General features: G+C 56.5%; 1 long non-coding RNA gene across 1 annotated transcript; it reads right to left on the bottom strand.

The window, feature by feature from the left end:
• Positions 1 to 390: 390 nt before the first annotated feature.
• On the bottom strand, positions 391 to 18,934 carry LOC113958425. The gene is made up of 3 exons (XR_003531518.1): positions 18,830 to 18,934; positions 6,631 to 6,713; positions 391 to 586 (listed from the first exon to the last, which is right to left on the bottom strand). It is a non-coding gene; the product is annotated as an uncharacterized LOC113958425 (long non-coding RNA).
• Positions 18,935 to 20,424: the final 1,490 nt, after the last annotated feature.

The following is a 20,424-nucleotide window of genomic DNA, read 5'->3' as shown; positions in this document are numbered from 1 at the left end:
TTTGCTGAATTAGGGCCGTAATTACTGGGCTGCTACTGTGTCTGTGTCCGTGTTTACCCCGTGGGCGCTCCATGGAACACTGCCCGGGCCACTGCGGGAACGTCGGCGGGACAAACCAGGCACCCTGGCCCCAGGGAGGGCCTTGATGGAGTGTCTGCAGCCAGCAGGCCCTGGAGGTGTTTGGGAGCTCCTGGAATGAGCAGTGCCAAAGCCCTTTGGGGTTCGGCACCACCGTGACCCCCGAGCTCCGCTCCCAGGGCTCGGGATCAGCTCATTGCTTCAGAACCTCCCCTTCCTCTTGTGCAAAGAGCCAGCGCAGCTGTATTGGCCCTGATAAACATCTGCAAGCCAAGCAGGGCTCTGGAGGGGCCGGTGGCTTCGTCTGAGGGCTGTCCCAGGCTGGGAACCGCTCCGCCGGCATCGCTGGAGCCGGAGCCGGCTGATGTGCTCCTCCCAGCTCCCGGCTTCCCAAAGGGACCAAGAGCACGGGCAGGAAAACGCCACGAAGCCTTCGGAGACACGGGGTGTATTTATAGCCAAGGCTTTCATGTCGCTGACACAGGAGGCCAAACCAAACACGCCGAGGCTGCAAGAAAGCAGGAAACGAAACCGGATCGTCGCTCGCCAGAGCCCTCGGATGAGTGTGAGAGGCAAACGTGAGCACAGCAGCTGTGCCCCTGTGGGTGGCAGAGCCGGGCGCCAGCCCCGTCCTCGGGGTGGGAATCCTGCTCCCAGTCCAGCCCTGGCAGCGAGGGGTTAATGGGAGAAGATTTTCCCATTCTCACTTGTCTCTGTCAGACACTCGTGGGACTTGAGGTTTTGCAAAGCAAATATAACCTTCACTTGGAAACCACGCCGGCTTTCGAGGGGCTCTGTAAGGAGCACAGGATCCCAGAATCCCAGAGTCACTGAGGTTGGAAAAGACCTCCAGGATCACCGAGTCCACCCTGTGACCAATCCCCACCTTATCCCCCAGCCCAGAGCACTGAGTGCCATGTCCAGTTCTTCTTTGGACACCTCCAGGGCTGGGGACTCCACCACCTCCCTGGGCAGCCCCTTCCAATGTCTGACAGCCCTTTCCAGGAAGAAATTCTTCCTGAATTTCAGAGCAGGGCTCTGCCAGGCTCCCTCCTGGAGCTACTGGGCTGCTGCTTTGTGCTGAGCCTCTCCCTGCTCTGCTCCCCTCTTGCTGTGTGAGACACCTTGGCCATGCCCCTGTGCCCTCGAGGGTGGACACAGCCTGGGAAACCCGGGATAGTGGGAGGTGTCCCTGCCCATGGCAGGGGTTGGAACAAGATGAGCTTTAAGGTCCCTTCCAACCCAAATCATCCCAGGATTCTGTGATTCTGTGAATTACAGGGCCAGCTCTGGGTGGCTTTGGCCTGTGCCCGTGTGTCTGACCTTGGGGGAGGTTGGTCCATGCCACAGGCACTTCTTCAAAGCACACACCCAGCAGCACCATCCCGGGAGCTGCTGCACCCCCAGGGATGCTGGAGTCTCCTGCCAGGACTCAGCCCTCGATCTCTGACCTTGAAGAAACTCTGCTAAACTGTTCTCACTTCCTCCAGAATTGTTAACCTGGGTTAAGAGGATATTTTCCACCCATGGCAGATTGCAACAGCGAGGCTGGGACCAGAACAGGCGCTGATTAAAGAACAAGCCCCACGTTTAAGGCAGTGTAATGATTTCCACCGAACTTAATGGCTGCGAAACAGAAACAAGTTATCGCTGGCACATCAAAGGGCTGGAAAAATGTAGTCAACGGTACCTTTGAGCTATTATGCATATCAAGTGGCAAGATAGCATCGTGAATAATAAGGGATTTGCAGCGAGGTTGCACAAACAGCAGTGAAGCAACTGCTCACCATGCACCTCCTCCCGGGCTACATCAAAAGCCCGAGAGAAGGGCGACTCATTTCCAAATTGCTGCACATCCAGAGGCAATCGGAGGCAGAGGCCTCCAGATGCTCAGGAGGAGGCTGGGACATGACACAGCTCAGGGGCCAAAGCGAGGGGTTGGCACACAAGGCCGAGTGCTGAAGGGATCAGTTTTGGGTGTCACCAGGTCTGGCCTAACCCCAGACGAACTCCTCGTGCCCCTGGGAGGCCAAAGCTTCCTTCACCTGGCGGTTGCTCCATCTTCTTTCTAAGCTTCCTTCTTCACCAGGTTTTTATTTGTTCCCAGTAAACAACAGGGAGCTCACCAGGGGCAGCTCCCTTTATCCCTTTCCTTTTGGGCTGGCTTTCCTATTACCTTGCCACTGCATTGGAAAGGCCTTTTCTCGCCCTGTTTTCTGGGCCACCAGGTGTTTCATACACTCTGAGCATTGTCCATGTGAAAGTCCCTCAAATAAATATTAAGGGGGTTAAACTTCCCTGTCCCAGCTCTCCTCACCCTATCCCTGGAGGTCTTCAAGGCTGGGTTGGACGGGGCTTGGAGCAACCTGGGCTGGTGGAAGGTGTCCCTGCCCATGGCAGGGGGTGGAATTAGATGATATTTAAGGTCCCTTCTAACCCAAACCATTCTGTGCTTCTGTGACTCCTTGGATGGGCTGTTCCCTCTGGTCCCTTTAGAGCAGGGTGAGCAGCTGACCTGCTCGAGCTTTCTGTCCTGTCAGCCCTAATGAGACTGAAATGCCACTGGATTACAATGGATTTTTGGTGTTCCCCTCCTGAAGGCATCCAGGAGCCCGTGGCATCGTGGGCACATCGCTCCTGAAACCACCACGAGGAGGGGACAGAGCAGGCCCGTGTGGCTGCCACTGCCACCACACACAGAGGAGGGTGCATCCCCCAAAGTCTGCTGGAGCCCTGACACATCCCCCTGCATCCCCCTGGCCCGGTGTCCGGTGGGAGGAGATGAGCCAGGGGCTGGGATCGGTGTGAGCCCGGCACACCTCAGCACCAGACGGCTGCTTAGTAAGGCTTTCCCAGCCCTCAGCAATTACAAGGCGAAGAAAGAAACCCACTTGACTTGCAAATAGCGCTGGTTGGGTAACCAGTGAGTCTCCCAACCCACAGCAGTAGCCCCGGGGCCCGCGGGGCCGCCTCAGTCTGACACGGTTAAATTTTCGCAGCGAGTGCTGATGACAGAGGATTACAAGAAGGAACAGTCCATCCTCAATAAGTGGTTTCACTTGAGAGCTGCAACCCAGTTTGCTAATTCCTCTGGTATTTCTGGCAGCGGCGCTCTCTGCACGCCTCCTGTGCTAACGCCTGCCCGCAGCACCTTCCTCCGCCGGCGCATCCCTCGGGGTCATCCTGGTTCTGGGAGGGATGGAACCGGCCCTTTACTCACCAGCCACCCGCCGGTGTTCCTGGAGAAGTGGGAAGGATGGCGTGGGATGGGCAGACGGGGCCGGGCCGGGAGGGCGGTGCTGTGTGGGATGGGGGGTGGCCGAGCCCTGCTCCGGGGGAGGGGACACGGTGCCACCCAGTCACACCACAGGTGGTTTTAAATAGGTTTTTCACGGTTTTGTTCTCATCTGGTGCCTGTTTGTCTCGTGTCCCAGGACGTGTTGGGAACCCTGAGCAGAGAAGGTTGGAGCAGGAAAATAAAGTCACTCTTGGAGCTCTGGTTGCTGCCAGCCCTCGGATGTTGATCTGGTTTGCTGTGGCCAACGGGGTCTCCCTCTCCATGAGCACCAGGAATTCAGAGCCAGATGGACACAGGGATGGAGATTTGAAGATGCCCATGTCCCCCCACCCCGAGATGGTGATGTCCCCCATCCCAACGTGCCCGTATCACCCACCCCAAGGTGCCCACGTCTCCCACCCCGACATGGCCCTGTCCCCCATTGCAGCTCTGCTCCATCCTGCTGAGCAGGGCTGGGGTGATGCCACCTCCCTGCCCTGAGCACCCGAATCCCTGGGCCCTGGGACTTAACTTCCTCTCTAGCGACTCCAACAGTTGAATTTGCAATTATTTCCATATGGAATTAGCTCTCCAATTCCACTTGGGAGAGCCACTGCCTGGCTCCACATGTGCCCAAGCTGGCAAATCCTCTGCCCGCACCGAAAATAAGACAAACATGCAGATTAAATGGAGCATTAGAGGAAGATCAAGATGGTGTTAATATTCAATTAGGAACGATCAGGGTGAGACTAAGGCTGACTCTTCTATTATTGCTTTGTTTGCAGGTGGCCTTTTCCTGCTGCTGGGGCCGGCTTGGGAGCAAGGACTGTCCCCATGTCCTCAAGAGGATCACACGCTGGTCCTGAGCCCCCAGATGAGGGAGTGCCATCAACTAGAGAAACTGGGAAAGAATTGCAACTTCTGGTGCTGAACCGGCCCGTTCTGAGCGAGTCTGGAGGGAGGAGCAGCCACTCCGGTGGCAGAGGAACAAGTCCCAGGTTGCAGGGAGGATCCAGCCCCTCTTTGCCATTCCCATCCCCACAGCCACGGAGCACAAAGGCAGGATTGGGGCAGCAGAATAGCTGGGCTTGTTTGTGCTTCCAGGCTGTGCATGAATAAAACATCTGGGGAGCACAGGCCGCCTTTGTCCGGCTGCTCTGGGTTTTGGAGGGCAAGATTTTAATGGGACCAAAAGAAATGAGTGATTGTTCCGTGTGTCTGTGCCCAGCTGAGGGGCTTCCTCTGGGCACAGACCCCGAAATCCTCCCAAACAAGAGCAAAGTCCCCTCAGGGAGGTGGCTCTGATGGCTCTGCTGATGCTGCTCAGCCCCGGGTGCCTGTCCCACCTACTGAGCTGCTTCTGAGAAAAGTCTTCATCAGAAATGAGTCACAGCCAGAATAATTGAAACTTTTGATGTTTCAGAGGATAAAGGGCTCAGAGCAGCTCACGCAGAGCTCTGCCTGCACCCTGAGCAGCTTCCTGAGGCTCTGATCTGGAGGCTGCCAGCCTGGAATGGTTTGGGTTGGAAGGGACCTTAAAGATCATCTCATTCCAGCCCTGCCACGGGCAGGGACACCTTCCACGAGACCAAATTGCCCCAGGCCCCGTCCAACCTGGCCTGGAACACTTCCAGGGACGGAGCACGCTCTGCTTCCAGGTGTTTTTGGGTACCAGCCCTGGGAGGTACCAGAGGAGCCCACACTGGGACCATCCCAGCTCCCCATTGGGTCAAAATGGGAAAAATTCCTGAAGAGAAAGGGATTTGCTGGAAAATGTCTTGTCCCAGGGGAGCAACAGCAGGCACAGGAGTGGAAAAGCTGCTCTGGCCTTGGCTGGTTCCCCCAGTCCAGAAATATCTGGGAAAACTCATCCCCCATTGAGTCACGCTGCAGGCAACAGGGGAAACAGCACTTAAGATAACAACAACAATAATGATAATGATGATAATAATGAATAATAATAACAATAATAATGAATAATAATAATAATAATAAGCCAGTTCACTGGAAGCCTAGTGGAGCAGAGTCTGCCCGCTGGAGTTATTCATCCCCTCCCAGTTATTCATGCCCCATTCCCTGTGTCTGTCCCCACAGGACCATGTCCCTGTGGATGTGACACCTGTGCCATCCCTGTGGGGTGCAGAGCCACTCTCAGCAGGGTGACAGGTGCTTTGAAACAGTTTAGTGTGAATAATGGAGCCTCTGAAATATTCCCAGAAAAGCGACCGGGGTGTGTTTCACATTCGTGTCGTTTTCCTTTCTCACAGATGAAACCTCTCCACGGCTGTTCGGCTCAAGGAGAAGCTGTTGAGGTGAAAAAAATGATTAAAAGGCCTGATTTAACACCCCCCCCCCCCATCAAACAGCACCAAATTAGCGACAAAATGTTCCTTCCAAGAGGGAGGTTTATAATTGGAGATGAGGATTTGTTTGTAATTCCCGGCCAAGAGTGATTTCAGTGGCTCTGATGAGGACACTGAGACTGTGTCCCCCCATCAGCTCCGGTCCCGTGGAGCACACAGAGCACATGGAGCACACGGAGCACACAGAGCACATGGAGCACACAGAGCACATGGAGCACATGGAGCACAGGGAGCACACGGAGCACAGGGAGCACAGGGAGCACATCCCTGTCCCCCCAACTCCGGCTGGAGGGGAATGAGCCGCCTGCAGCCGGGGTGAGCCTATATAGGGCTGTATTTGGGGGGAGGAGTGTTTTTGGGAAGGAGGAGAGCTCCCAGCCATGGCAGGGGTGAGCTGTGGAAAACCGGGTGCTGGTTAATCCCGCTGGAGACACCTTGGGAGAGCAGCAAAGCAGGAGGAGTGGCATGTGATGGCTGATTGCTCGCTGCAGGCGTGTTGGCTCCGCATGTGTAAAAACAATAATTAAACGTAAGATGTGGGAGGATTATTAAAGGTTTTATGGCATCTAATCCTTTTTGAAACCTTTCTGTAGGCTGGAATCTGAGGCTGGAGCAATAAAAATGCAAACTACACCCAGATTAATTCCGGGCACCATTATTTTCCCTCCCCAGCCCTTGCCCTCGGTGTTTACGGGGCTGTGGGAGCTGGATGGGAGGCAGGAGCTGGGATGGGCATTGCCTTGTGCTGGTGATGGTGGGATACTGTGGGATACCAGTGGAATACAAGGCTGAGGCCCTGAGGCTCACAGGATTGGGAACCACATCCAGCTGGATGCAGGATCTACATCGGCACAGGGTCACGTGTGCCTGTGAACATGCAGACACACAACTCCAACATACAGACACATATACCTTAATTCCATCTTCCAGAGATGCCCCTCGGGTGCTGCTCCCATCCCTCTGTCTGGGGACCGAACTGAGCAATCCCAGTGGCCCTGACATGGATGTAAATAAATAAATAACCGAATGAATGCAGGCGCCTTTCGCATTTCAAAGCTGGGAGATTTTTTTTTTTCCCCCTTCTTTTTCTTTTTTTTTCCCTCCCCTCCTTCGGAATGGCTTATCTCCATGAAATTAGTAATTGGCATTTCTTTCTGAAGCCGGGGAAAGCGCCAGCAGCCGGTAACACCCACGCGACACTCCATTCTCTGCGAGAGGCCCCGCAGCCAAAGCAGCGAGGCTAATAAAAATAATAACAAGGAATTAAAGGGGAGGGGGGAGGAAAAAAAAAAAAAAAAAAAGGAGGCAGAAAGTGCTGAAATCAGATTCTACTTTCCCTTTTGCCTCCCTGGTGTTTTTCGGGCGTGTGAAGCTGCGTCGGGCCGGGCAGCCGAGGGCGGGTTTCGGGCACCCTTCGGAGGAGCGGGTGAGTCAGGGCGCTGGGTGCTCCCCTCCCGGCCCCGACCAGCCCTTCTCCAGCCCTGGGTGCAGACGCGGATTTACAAAACCCCGTTTCATCTGCGAAGCGCCCTCGGGGCATCCTCCTCCTCCCCCGGAGCTCCCGGCCCCGTCTGGCACGTCGGGGCGGCAACCCCGAGCCAAAACAGGTTTTGGCTGCTGATTTCCAGCTGCTCATTAGCGCTGGGTTCTTCTGGTTGGCTTCATTAGGGTTTGGGTTTGTTTTTTTTTTTCCATGTGTGCCAGCTCATCCTGCCCTGGTGCTTGTGCTGGGAGAGCCAAACCAGCGCCCAAAGGGGCTCCAGGAGAGCTGGAGAGGGACCTCGAACAAGTGACAGGACAAGGGGGAATGGCTTCCTACTGACAGAGGGCAGGGGTACACAGGGTATTGGGAAGGAATTCTTGGCTGTGAGGGTGGGGAGGCCCTGGCACAGGTTGCCCAGAGAAGCTGTGGCTGCCCCTGGATCCCTGGAAGTGTCCAAGGCCAGGCTGGACGGGGCTTGGAGCAACCTGGGTTAGTGGGAGGTGTCCCTGCCCATGGCAGGGGGTGGTGCCTTCTCACCGCAACTGTTCCATGATTCTATGAAGCCATCCTCCTGGCGTTATCCTAAGTTATCCCAGGTGGGTCTGGGGTCAGGAGCATCCAGAGTGACCCCCAGGCTGCTCCAGCATCCAGTGCCTTGTCTGGGGGATCTGAGAATGGAGGAGCGGGGCCGTTCCCGGGTAGGGTGTGCCCGGTGCCTCACCGAGGGCTGCGGCAGATCCCTATCGTACATCCCAACCTCCCGAAAACCAACCCGGCCTGCCAGCGCCGGGCGAGCTCTGCGCGTCCCGGGATCCAGCGGCACTTCCCTGCTAATCCCCTTTGAGCTGCTGATGCCGACCGCGCCCTGGGCCGATGGTTATCACTGTGGGAGATCCTGGGCGCAGCCCCACGCCCCGGCCGTGCCGCAGCTTCCCCGTGTGCCTCCCGTCCCTACTGCAGTGTCCAAGGCTGCTGCAATCCCCGACGGAGGGGCGGGATGTCAGCCCTGTCCCGCTCGGCTGCTCCAGTGCAGCGGCAGAGACACTGGGGCGGACTGGGGGGGTAGAGGAGGGGGCTGGAGGCTGCACCCCTCCTGATCCCGCTCCTCCGCGGGGTCCTGGCCCTGGCTCTGCTCCCCGGAGCGGTGATTCACTCGCGCTGCTCCCAGCGCAGCTCCCTGAGCGGGTTAATTACCTTAATAAATAGAAATTCCAGTGTGAATTAGAGCACGCTGTGGTTTCCAGCCCGGGCTTTAACCAGCGCCCCATTTACTGCTGGAACCCGCTGCTGACACTGTGGGGGGTGGGTGGGGCTGAGCCTGGGCAGGGGGGGAACATCCTTGGGAAGGAGCCACAGACTCCCTGTGCCCTGCCCATTCTGCACACCCCCTTCCCATCCCCCCCATCCTTCTCCATCCCTCCCATTCCTCCCTATCCCTCCCCATCCCTCTCCATCCTTCCCATCCCTCTCATCCCTCCTCATTCCTCCCATCCCTCCCACCCTGACATCCCTTCCATCCTCCCCCTCTCTCCCAGCCATACTGGGTGATGCAGGCACCCAACTCCCAGTGCAAAGCACGAACACCCATGGAAAAGTCATCAGGAATTTGGGTTCCATCCAGCTGAGTCCTGGGCCACGTGCACCCCCAGCAGAGGCTCAGCAGCATCCCAGCAGCGTCCCAGTCCCCTCCACCATCCCGGCTCCCCACAGGAGCCAGGCCCCGGCGAGCCACTGTAATTTCTATATTTTTTTTATCTTTCTTTTCTCAGCAAAACCAAAAGCCCAGAAATTGCGACGAATCGATCCCGGGCCCTGGAGTTTGGACGGGTCCCATTTGCCGCGGTGTCGGTGCCCGGTGCCCGCGCCGGCACCTCCATCATCCCATTACCCGGTGACACGGGGCCGGCACCGCCGGGGAGACACAAATTACCTCATAAATCACCTCCGGGATGGAGAGCGGACAGAGCTATTAGGCTGCTCCAGAGTGGGATAGAAAGAGCCAGGGATGGAGCCGGGCTGGAAAGGCTGGAGAGGGCGGATCTGCACTCGGAGCTGTGCGGTTGTACTGGGCTTGGCTCTGCCTGGATGGTCCATGGGCTGTGCTTGGACATTCCATGGGCTGTGCCTGGATGCTCCGTGGGCTGTGCCTGGGTTGTCCCTGAACTGTGCCTGGACACTCCATGGGCTGTGCCTGGGTTGTCCCTGAGCTGTGCCTGGACACTCCATGGGCTGTGCCTGGATGCTCCATGGGTTCTGCACCAGCTCCATAACATTTATCTCCTCAAAGGCTCTGGAAGCCAATCCCTGGGCACGCGGGCTGGGAGGAGGTTAACGGGGCTGGGGGAGTTTTTATCCGCCTCTCCCTTTCCCCGAATCCTCCTTGCAAGTTCTCATGGCTTTAACGAGGAATTCTGAGGGCTCAGGAATGAGCCTGCTCCAAACCATCAGGTCTTTGCGGCCGTCCCTGCACAGCCCTGCTTTCGTTGTGGGATTATAATTAGCAACTACAATGCCATAATTATGCACCACTTAACTTCTTGGCTTTAATATCTGTGTGAGGCGGCTTGAAAGCAAGTGAGCAGGATCCCGGTGCTCCGTCGGGGAGGGGGGAATGGGGAGGGAAGGAGGCATTTCCAAGGGGTGTCATCCTGGCGTGCAGCTCCAGCTGCCCTCTCCCAGAGCCATCCCTATTGTTCTCGGTGAGAACGGAGCGGGGCCGCGGCCGGAGGAGCCCTCAGGCCCCGCCGGGGCGATGGGCAGAGGAACAAAAGAGGGCTGCAGGAAGGAAATGCTTCAGAACCTTCTAAAGGCTCCTCTCAGCAGCAGAAAGGCTTTTGATTTTTATCACTTTTGTTCTTTCAAATAACCCACCCTTAACCTTTTTGTGTTTCCCTTGCTGGGACAGCGAGATAGTGCTGGGGCTGCTCGGAACTCTTGGCTCCAGGGTGCTGGTGGGGAAGCCTTGCATCTCTTTTTGGTGTCCCTTGCCTTGTGTCCCATCTGTCTCTTCACCTAGAGCAGAGTCAACTCCGCTGCACCATCCACATTTTTGGAGGCCCTGCCAGCCCAGGGTCCCCCTCATGGTCCCCTGCCCTCCTCTGCCCCGGGATAACTTGATTTTGGGTGGGTGCTCCTCTGAGTCCACCACGGCCATCGCCCCCCGTGTCATTTAACTCATCAAAAGCTGCCCCACAACTCATTATTCTGGATGAATTAAATTGTTTGTAATTGATAAATTATGCAAAAGTGCCTGCCAATTCCGAAATGTAGAGCTGATATCAACCCACCCAGGGGGACTCATTCTAATTTTATCTCAGCCCTGCATTGTGCCTTGCCTGCTTGATGTATGTTGTATTGATTTAACAAGGCTCCTGGGAATTAGGCTGATTTTCTAATTTTATCCTCTGGATGAAATGAATCAGATTTGAATACAATGAGGGCATTGTCTGCAGGGGGAGCACGGAGGGCCAGCCAAGTGTCCCCTGGCCCCATGGTGGACTGTGCTCACCGAGGGGATCTGTGGGGCCTGTGCTCATCCTGGGATTGTCCCAGTCCATCTCCCTGGTCTCCCCTGGGTTGTTGCCCCCTCACTGATGCCCTTCTGGATGTGTGGCCCCCCGTGGCAGATGCTCCCTAGGCTTTTCCTGCTCACCATCTCCCCAGAGCAGGAAATGTGAGATTTCTCCTCAAAGTAGAATCCTGGAATCCTGGAATTGCTTGGGTGGGAAGGGACCTCAAAGCCCATCCAGTCCCACCCCTGCCATGGGCAGGGACACCTTCCACTATTCCAGGTTGCTCCAAGCCCCGTCCAGCCTGGCCTTGGACACTTCCAGGGATCCAGGGGCAGCCACAGCTTCTCTGGGCAACCTGTGCCAGGGCCTCCCCACCCTCACAGGGAACAATTTCTTCCCAATATCCCACCTAAACCCCCTTCTTTCAGTTTAAGTAGCCCTGGTTTTCTAGCAGGCTGGAACCTCTGTGGTGCTCTGAGGATGACACTGGCCTGAGCAGTAATGTCAGCATTAAAAAGAAGCTCAGGAGAAGATTAAAGCTGTATTTTTTCCACGCTTATTCCACTCTACATGGTAATAGTCTATAAAGTTGATAATGGAAGAACCTGATCCATGGATCAGGTACATCTTTGCAATCTCCATCTTAGAAATTCTCATTACAGAGAATTCAAGGGTGTTCCCAGTTCCCTGGATCCTCCCCAGGGCAGAGGGATGAGACTCAGCCCATTATCATCTCCCACTGGGAAGGCTTTCAAAAAGCAGCAGCATCTGATGCCCAGCACAGCTGTGCTCTGCCAAGAATTCCCTGACCCGCCCTTTTCCCCCTCCACTTATCAGATAACTGGGACAATTAGGAGATCATGACCATAAATAATGTAGATTATGCAAGAAAAAACAGTGGTTGGGATAACACATCCTGATGTGTCGGATTCAAAGGGCTGGGAGAGACCTTTGGCTTCTGGACGTGGCTCAAAACGCTGGGTTTGGAGGAGGAGGTGGGTGGTTTGGAGGATGAAGCACCAGCCAAGGGCACAGGCTCTGGGGGCTTTGCTTTGTCCCTGGCTTCCTGCTGGGATTGTGGTTGAATCTCTTCAGGGCTTGGTTTTTGTAGATATTTACCAGAACTGGTGGGAAAACCCCCGGATGTCTGGGTGTGGGGTCTGTGTTCAGCCCTTGCTGCAGCCCAGACTGTGGGACCATTCCCAGACCTTCTCACTCTATGGCCCCTGTGGTGGTTTGGGCTGGAGAAGCTGATTCCTGGCAGGCTGGATGGGAATGCTGCTCCCAGGCAGTGCTGGGGGGGGAGCTGGGAGGTCCCATCATTGAAATACAGAATTTTTTAGGGCTGGAAAAACCCTCCAAGACCATCAAGACCAACTGTCCCCCAGCACTGGCAAGGCCACCACTCACCCATGTCCCCACATGCTTTTAAATCAGCCCAGGGATGGGAACTCCCCCACTGCCCTGGGCAGCTGTGCCAGGGCTGGACAGCCCTTTCCAGGAAGGAATTTTCCCTGTTATCCAGTGTAAATCTTTTCTGGTACAACTTGAGGCCATTCCCTCTTACCCCATCCCTGCTGGGGAGAGCAGAGCTCACGGAGCTGGGCAAGGTCCTGATCTCGCTCCTATTGCTGAGCATTCCTGGGAAGGTTTTATCCCTGGGATATCGGGTGCAGCCTGGAAACCTCTCTGGGATTCCTGGGTGGGAGCTGTGCCACCCAAGAGGAGCACTGGGAGTTATAGAATCCTAGAATGGTTTAGGTTGGAAGGGACGTTTAGGGGTCACTTAGTCCGAGCCCTGCCATGGGCAGGGACACCTTCCACTATCCCAGGTTGCTCCAAGCCCCATCCAACCTTTTCCAGGGATGTGGCATCTACCAGCTGAGGAGTGTCCAGAGTTCTGAGTCGGGATGGCATCTGCACACTGGAGACAATGTCAGGGAGTGCCAGCAGGGACCAGCCTGGCAGTGGGAGGAGGAGGATCTCTGAGGTTCACCCACCCCTTCCCCTGCCCAGCCCAGGGGACAAACAGGGCCCTGTCCCCCTCTTGGGGCAGTCAGGGCTGTCCTGCACTGTCCCCTCTGCCAGGACAGGGAAGGGAAGGGGAGAGCTGGGCAGATTTTTCTGGTTGGGATGATAAACACAGAGGAGCCAGCGAGCACATTGTCTTGCAGGAATTCTGCATAACTTGTCTGTGCATATGGCACAGCGGCCCCGAGGCAGCCCAAATCAAATTAAAATTAATATTTTTTTTTTAGACTCCTGTTTTAAATGAATATGCATGTTTTGCTTACAGCCAGGACCAGCTCTTCTCCCTCTCCTCCCTCCTGCCCTCCAAACCTTCGGGGCTTGTAACTGGCCTGTTGTTCATGATGTATTTCCAGAATATGGGAATATGCTAAAGCAAAAATACATATTCTAGTGGTGATTTGGCTGTTGGGAAAGGGGTTGGCAGCTGGAGGAAGACGTGTTTGATGCCTGGGTGGGGAAGTCCCCGAGGAGCTCCTGTTGGAGCTTCAGGAGGGTTTAATTCAGGGGGGATGGTGGTTCCCCCTCCCCATGGGAACATTTGCTGAGTCAGGGACAGGTCCCAGGGATGTGGAGGGCACGGAGCTCCCCGTGCCCTGTGCTTCCCAGAACAGCTCCGTGCTGGAAAACCCTCTGCCCCCAGATCTGGAAGCCTTTCTCCCTCCACATGAGACCTCTGCTAAGGACCATGGATGGAGCAAGTGATGCTCTTACATCCCTGCAGGCCAGCCCAGCTCTTCCCAACACAGCTCTCAACGTGCCATTAGGGAAACAAAAGTGCTTCTCCCACTTGATAGCCGGCCTTTTATTTTTGGAACCGATCCTTGCAATCACAGGCACACAGTCCCAGCAATCAGGGAGAAAAGCACTTTTCTTCTGCAGGCCCAATTACCCATCCTATAATTGACATAATTATTATCTTTCGCTTTCCTAATAATATTTATTGAACACCACAAATCCTCCCTGGCAGTGGAGCTGCTCGGGGAGCTCAGCAATTTTCCAGTCCTAACAGGGTCCTTGCTGGAAGGAGGGATCAATATGGTGAAATATATGGAAGGAATTGTTCCCTGTGAGGGTGGGGAGGCCCTGGCCCAGGTTGCCCAGAGAAGCTGTGGCTGCCCCTGGATCCCTGGGAGTGTCCAAGGCCAGGTTGGACGGGGCTTGGAGCAACCTGGGCTGGTGGAAGGTGTCCCTGCCCATGGCAGGAGGTGGAATGAGCTGAGCTTTAATATTGCTTCCAACCCAATTATTCCAGGGTTCCGTGGGGCCGTGGGGCTGGATTGGTGTGCTGGATGAGGGAGGCTCCCTCCTCCTTGCAGAGCCTGCCGGGGTGGCCCGTCACTCATGGCCAGGCACAATCCCCTGGTGCTTTGGGGCTTTTGTTTTTATTCCACGGTAAATAAAACTCTCTGTGATCCTGCTTGAAAGATGTCTGGGAGAAATTTCCGTGTGGTGGGAGGGGGGGGAAGGGAGCGGTGATTTATTCCCTCCTCTCCTGGTATAAAAGACACCGGGCTGGGTCTGCTGAGCTGGGAGTGTTTGTGTAAATCTGTCTGCTCCAAACACCTCCCAGAGCTGACTGACGGCCCCCTGGAATTCAGCACACAGCTCCAGATTTAAATCTTGCGTCCTGCTGGGAGCTGGGTACAGGATCTCCCGTGCCAGGGCTGGAGTTTGGGGGTGTCTGTAACACAGTGGGGGCACTGGGTGGCTTCTCTGGTGTTCCCACGGGATGGAGGCACTGCCTGGCTCAAGGGGTGTCTGGTGGAGCCTGGGGGTGCTCAGTGAGGGGCTCGTGGCCGTGGGGCAGCCTGAGGGCTGGTGACCTTCTCCTTGGGGGGTGATTACGAGGCCAGTGGGTTCAGTGGACTCTGGGACATCCCAACGCCCTCCCACGACCTCGGGGGAGCCCAAGGGCTGGTGACCCTCCCCTCAGGCTGCCATGTGCCCCTAGGTAGGAGTGATTAAGGTGTCCGTGGGTTCAGGGTATCCCAGATCTCTGGGACATCCTGGTGCCCTCTACACAAGCTCCCTACTCTCAGCTGCCTTCCCACATCCCAGGGGCTGATTTGGGGGCAGAGCAAGGCTGGTTGGCAGCCTGAGCTTGGGGCAGGATGCTCAGCCCATCCCTCAGGGGCACAGGGTGCCACCGAGATACCCATCCCAAAATCCACCCTCTCCCACCCCTGGATCAGCTGAGCGGGCACCGGCTCCCGGGACTTGCCCGGCTCCCATCCCATTCCCTTCTCCCCTTTCCCGTTCATCTCCCGCTGAATCCGTCTGCCACAGAGCCCATATGTTTGCCTGGAGACGACGAGGTTTATTTTTTTTTCCCCCTGAACTATAAATAGACGTTTCAGCACAACTCCTTGCTGCCAGTTATCCGTCTGCACATCAACATTAACATAATTACCGCCGTGAATCCCTAATCCCGGCAGCGGCAGCAGCTCGTGCAGGTTCGAGCAGCGGATCCGCTTCCTAAACGGGGGTAATTTGGGTCTTTAGTGAAGTGACAAATCTGCGGGCGAATCACAGCGGCGGGTTGGGAACTTCCCCGAGTTCTGAGCCCTGATTGCTCCGGAGCAGAACGGTGACAAGCGAGATGGGAACAATGAATTACATCAGCCCCGGCTCCCAGAGGAGGGGATGGATCACAGCCGGGCTCGCGCTGTCAGGAGAGCCCGGCATCAAATCAATCTATCAATCCTTCATCTTCTTTGGTTTGTTTGCAAACGTCCCTGAAGGACGGGGCTGTAATTGGGCCGGGACTGGCAGGGGGATTTCTCTGCCGTGTTTTCCAGCTGCCAGCTCCGGCAGCTTTCTGGGGAGCTGGTTTGGAACCTGGCACGTCCTGGGGGTGATGCCTGGCCACTCACCTGTCCCCAGGACACACTGCCCAGCGCTGTGCTCACACCAGTGTTTGCAGGGCTTGAGCCCATTCCCACATCACCTTCCTGAGGCAGGAGCCACCAGCAAAGCACTGCTGCAAACCCACAGCAAGCCCTCACCTCTCCCTGCCAAATCATGGAATAATTAAGGTTGGAAAAGCCCTCTAAGACCATCGAGCTCAACCATCCCCCCAGCACTGCCACGCTCAGCCCTAAACCCTGTCCCCAAAAGCCAAATCCACGTGTTTTTTTTGGAATGTGGTATTTCCAAGAGATGCATGTCCCCTTTTTCCCAGGGCAGGAGATGTGTTTGCTGTTTGCAGGGGCTGTCAGGGGAGAGCTGCCCCTCTGCAGCCCTTCTGATGCCCCTGGGGCAGGAGGCATTGAACTCCTCAGGACAGGAGGCTCCGTGCCTTGGCTTTTCCATGCCAGGGATCCCACCAGCTTCCAGCTCTCCTCAGGGAAAAGAGTTCCCCCAAACCCTGAGTGCCTGTGTGTTCCTTTCCCAGCCTGTGAGTGATCCAGGCCCTGGTTAGATGGTTTCAGTGGTTGGATGACTCACGACCTCATCACATTGTGGCAAGGCTGCTGCAGAGCTCCCAGTGCAAATTATGGGCTGGTTCCCCGTGGCTGAGTGCCCGGGGACTCCAGATAGGGCAGAGAGGGTGTTTGTGTGCTCAACAGCTTTGGCTTCAGCGGGAGGGGTTGGCTTTGGGGTTGCTTTGTTTTGCCCGAGGAGGAAAGAAAGGATGGAGCCTTAAAAACGGCCTGGGCTGTGCTGCTGGGGATGCTCCAGTGCCTGGGTGGGACATCCCTGGGCTCTGCATCCCTCCCAACAGCACCCGAGCAGGGCATGTGCATCCCCACTGCACCGAGCCAGCTGTGCTGCCTGCAATTGCTCTGGGATGTGGAAATGGCAATTAAAGAGGGAGCCTTCCCCACTCACCCCAAAATCTGGTCTCTGGGCGAGCTGACGTAGCTCAGGCAGCGTTTGCAGCACGTTCCCCACCGTGGGGTGGGTGGGCTGCCGGGAAGAAACCTGCTCAAATCATCATCACTTTGATTCCCAACAAAGGAAAGGAGCCGACTGAGTTAAATGCCTTCCCTCTGATGTGCTGTTTAGTTATTTTGCTTTCAAGAAAAAATAAATCCCCCCTCGGCGTGTTTACAGAGCTGATTTGGTGCTGCAAACACGAGCTGAAATTGGAGGGCAAGGCACTGTTGGAAGAAAAGGGAAGACAACCTTGGAGCTGCCCCGAGGTGGGGCAGGGGGGGCCCTGGGAGCTGGAGCCCTTGCTGTGGGAAGGAAACATGAGGCTGGGTTTGCTCCCCCAGCTCCTCCTCTGCCTTCCTGGGCTTTCCCCTCCCTGTCCCCTCAGCGCCGTGACCCCGGAGCTGCTCTCCCCGGGGTGATTCCCCCCATTTGCATCCTCTCCAGCTGCTTCCTCGGGCCCCAGCACTGCTGCTCTGGGGGGGCTGGGCTGGGGACCCCCCTCCACCCTCTGCCTGTGTCCAGACCCCCCCCAGGCCCGGCTGCCTGCACGAAGTTTCACATTTGCATTTTGTTTGCATCTGATTTTGGTTGCATTTGGGTTTTGTTTGCATCTCCTGCTCCTGCCTTGCTGGTTCTGGGGGGGGAGCAGGGACCGAGCCCCCTGTCAGCAACCACCCCACGTGCAGATGTGCCAGATGTTCCTCCCCGGTGTGGGACGTGGGGCTTGTGACAGTGACAGCAAAGGGAGCCCAGGAAGTGGGTCTGAAAGCAGCAGTGCTGGGCTGGAGGCATCCCTGGCTGGGATGGAATATCCTGGCCCAGACAAGGGAATGTCAGGAACAGCACCTGCTCCTCCTGCCCCAAAATCTCCAAGATGTGAGAGAGCTGGGGGAGTTCACCTGGAGAAGAGAAGGATCCGGGGAGACCTGAGAGCCCCTTCCAGGGCCTAAAGGGGCTCCAGGAGAGCTGGAGAGGGACTGGGGACAAGGGATGGCACAGGGAATGCCTTCCCACTGCCAGAGGGCAGAGTTAGGTGGGATATTGGGAAGAAATTCTTGGCTATGAGGGTGGGGGGGCCCTGGCACAGGTTGCCCAGAGAAGCTGTGGCTGCCCCTGGATCCCTGGAAGTGTCCAAGGCCAGGTTGGACGGGGCTTGGAGCAACCTGGGCTGGTGGAAGGTGTCCCTGCCCATGGCAGGGGGTGGGACTGGATGGGCTTTAAGGTCTCTTCCAGCCCAACCCATTCTGGGATTCCATGAAATCCAAAGGAACTTCCTGTCTGGGGGCTCAGCAGACCCTCGACTTCCCTGCAGCCCCTCCTGGGGCTGTTGGAATTGAACTGCCCAAATTTCCCTCTGTGCCTCCCCATCCTTCACACCCACTCCCACCAGGGAGCCGAGCCATGGGGAGCCATGGGGTGGGGAGGCAGGGATGCAGGCAGGGATGCAGGCAGGGATGCAGGCAGGGGTGCAGGCAGGGGTGCAGGCAGGGATTATAATCACGGAGCACTACAGGGGGTGAGGGTTATTTTCCCTCCTCAGGGCTCGTGTGGCTGCGCCAGCATCTCTGACAGCACAACCCTCTGCCTGGTGTCATCATTATGGAAACGAGCTGTAAATCTTCCCTTGATGTTATGTAGATCCGGGATGTTTTGCCTCACGGGAACAGCCAGCGTTAGGAAATAGGGTGTTGAACATAGAGATTAACATACTGCGAGCACTAATTTGGGGAAGGAGCTGCCCGGGCCGGGGGGCCGCGGCCGCTGTGGCCGTGCCAGGCTCTGAGCCACGCCTGCCTCCTTCCCGCAGCTCCCGGGCTGGATCCTCTCCCCGCGCCGTCACCTTGGGGCTTTTTTTCCCTTCATTTCCTCTGGCAGGGCCGCGGAGCAGCGGGGGGAAGGCTCCCGCCAGGCCAGGGATGCTGTTGCACAGCGAAAGTTGCAGTTCGGGTATTTTCGGCGCAGTTCTGCTGACCCGCAGACACCTTTGTTGGCCGCAGCTCCCAGACCTGTCATCTCCCCACCTGCTCCCGTTTAATCCTGCCCATCCCGACCGGCTCTGCGTGTCGGTCCCGGCGCTGGGAGTGTTCCCACTCACCCCCTCGCTCTCCTCCAGCAGCCCTTTAATCTCGGGGAATATTTTTTTTTTTCCCTCTGACATCTCTGCCTCTCTTGTGAAATGCAAATTAATTAGATTCTAATTACTCACTGTGTGCTGTTGCTGTTTCCCTCTCGTGTTAGGTTAGTCGAACATCTTTGTTGTCAGCTGTGTGTTGTATGTATTCAGCCCATTAAAAGTGATCCTTGTTCAGCGGGAGACAGGCAGAGCAAAGAGACAGTTCCCCCCTCCCGCTGGGCTTTGTCAGGAGCAGCTTTGTCAGCACTTCCCGGCAGCACCGCCAAGGAAAACTCGGCTTTTTTATTGTTCTCTTTTTCTCCTGTTTTTTGTAACCCGGTGAGTTAACGAAACATTTAGTGAGCTCCCTCAGGGCCTCGCTGGGCTCTGCTCCACGCTGGGTTTGTGCTGCCCACGGGCTCCTGTGCACTGGGAAAGCCACGCTGGGACCCCTGACTGAGACCTGGAACTCCTGCCTGGGACTTGGGATCCCCACCTGGGATCTGGGACCCCTCCATGGGAACCCTGAGATCTGGAAGCCCTGCCTGGGACCTGGGATCCCCACCTGGCGCTTGAGAACCCTGCCTGGGACCTGGGACCCCTTCACCCTGTACCCAGCCCCATCCCAGGTCCCACATCTGCCTGGTGGGGACTCACAGGCAGAGGTGGGACCCTCGGTGGGACCCTCGGTCCAGGGGTGCTCATCCCTGGGGCCTGTGAAAGGTCCCATCTCCACCCTGGGAAGCAAACACCAACCTGCATCCTCTCTCCTGGCTGTGTCCCATCTCCCATCCCTTTCCCCTCTCTCCTGACAGACCCACAGGACCAGCTGTGTCTCCTGTCATCCCTCTGCTCTCCCTGAACCACCTTTGCCCCATGGAAACAGGCATCTATGGATACTCTGGAGGCTGCAGACACAGCAGCTCCCCCAGCAAGTGTTCTCTTCATGCCACCACAATGGAAAACACCTGTGGGAAAGCTCATGAAGGGAGGGCAGCACCACACACACCCCATCCAGCAAGAGCCACCCGAGAAACGCAGCTACTGCTCTTCATCCTGTGCTCAGGAATTTCCAGCAGATTCACACCTGGACAGTCCGATAACAGAGACCACAATAACACCAGGAATTCCACACACAACGTGTGGCACAGCCATGAACCGGGGAATGATGTTGGATAGAAATGCTCCTCATTCCCTACGGAGCTCCGTGGGGTCCATGGGCTCACTGCTGCTGTGGCTGGGATGTAGGAAGAGGTTTCTCTGGATTCACCCCACCCACAACTCCAGGCTCAGCACCTGCACCAGGGAGATGGATGTGAACTGCAGCTCCCCTGGGTGCCTGTCTGATGTGTTAACAATCCAACAAAACGTGTGGCAAACAGGAGAGCTCAGCCCACGCCCGGCACCGGAATAAGACATAAAATTCCTATAAATTGAGTGTGTAAGTGGGGAAGAGGAGGGGGGATTGATACAGGGAAGTGGGAGCTTTGGCAGCACTTCTCTGGCAGCCAAGACTGGGGTGGCCTCTGCTGCCACCTCCATCCCTGCTCACCCACACCATTCCAGGGATGCTGATGGTTGGGGGTGATGGGGATATTTGGGGGTGATGGGGGTGTTTGGGGGTGATGGGGGTGTTTGGGGGTGACACCAGTGTGGGCACAGCTTGCTGGCAGTGTCAGCAGCCACCA

This window comes from Corapipo altera, unplaced genomic scaffold, assembly GCF_003945725.1.
Source record: "Corapipo altera isolate COAL_440 unplaced genomic scaffold, ASM394572v1 349, whole genome shotgun sequence".
NCBI classification, from domain to species: domain Eukaryota; kingdom Metazoa; phylum Chordata; class Aves; order Passeriformes; family Pipridae; genus Corapipo; species Corapipo altera.
This window is presented reverse-complemented; position numbering and strand designations above follow the sequence as displayed.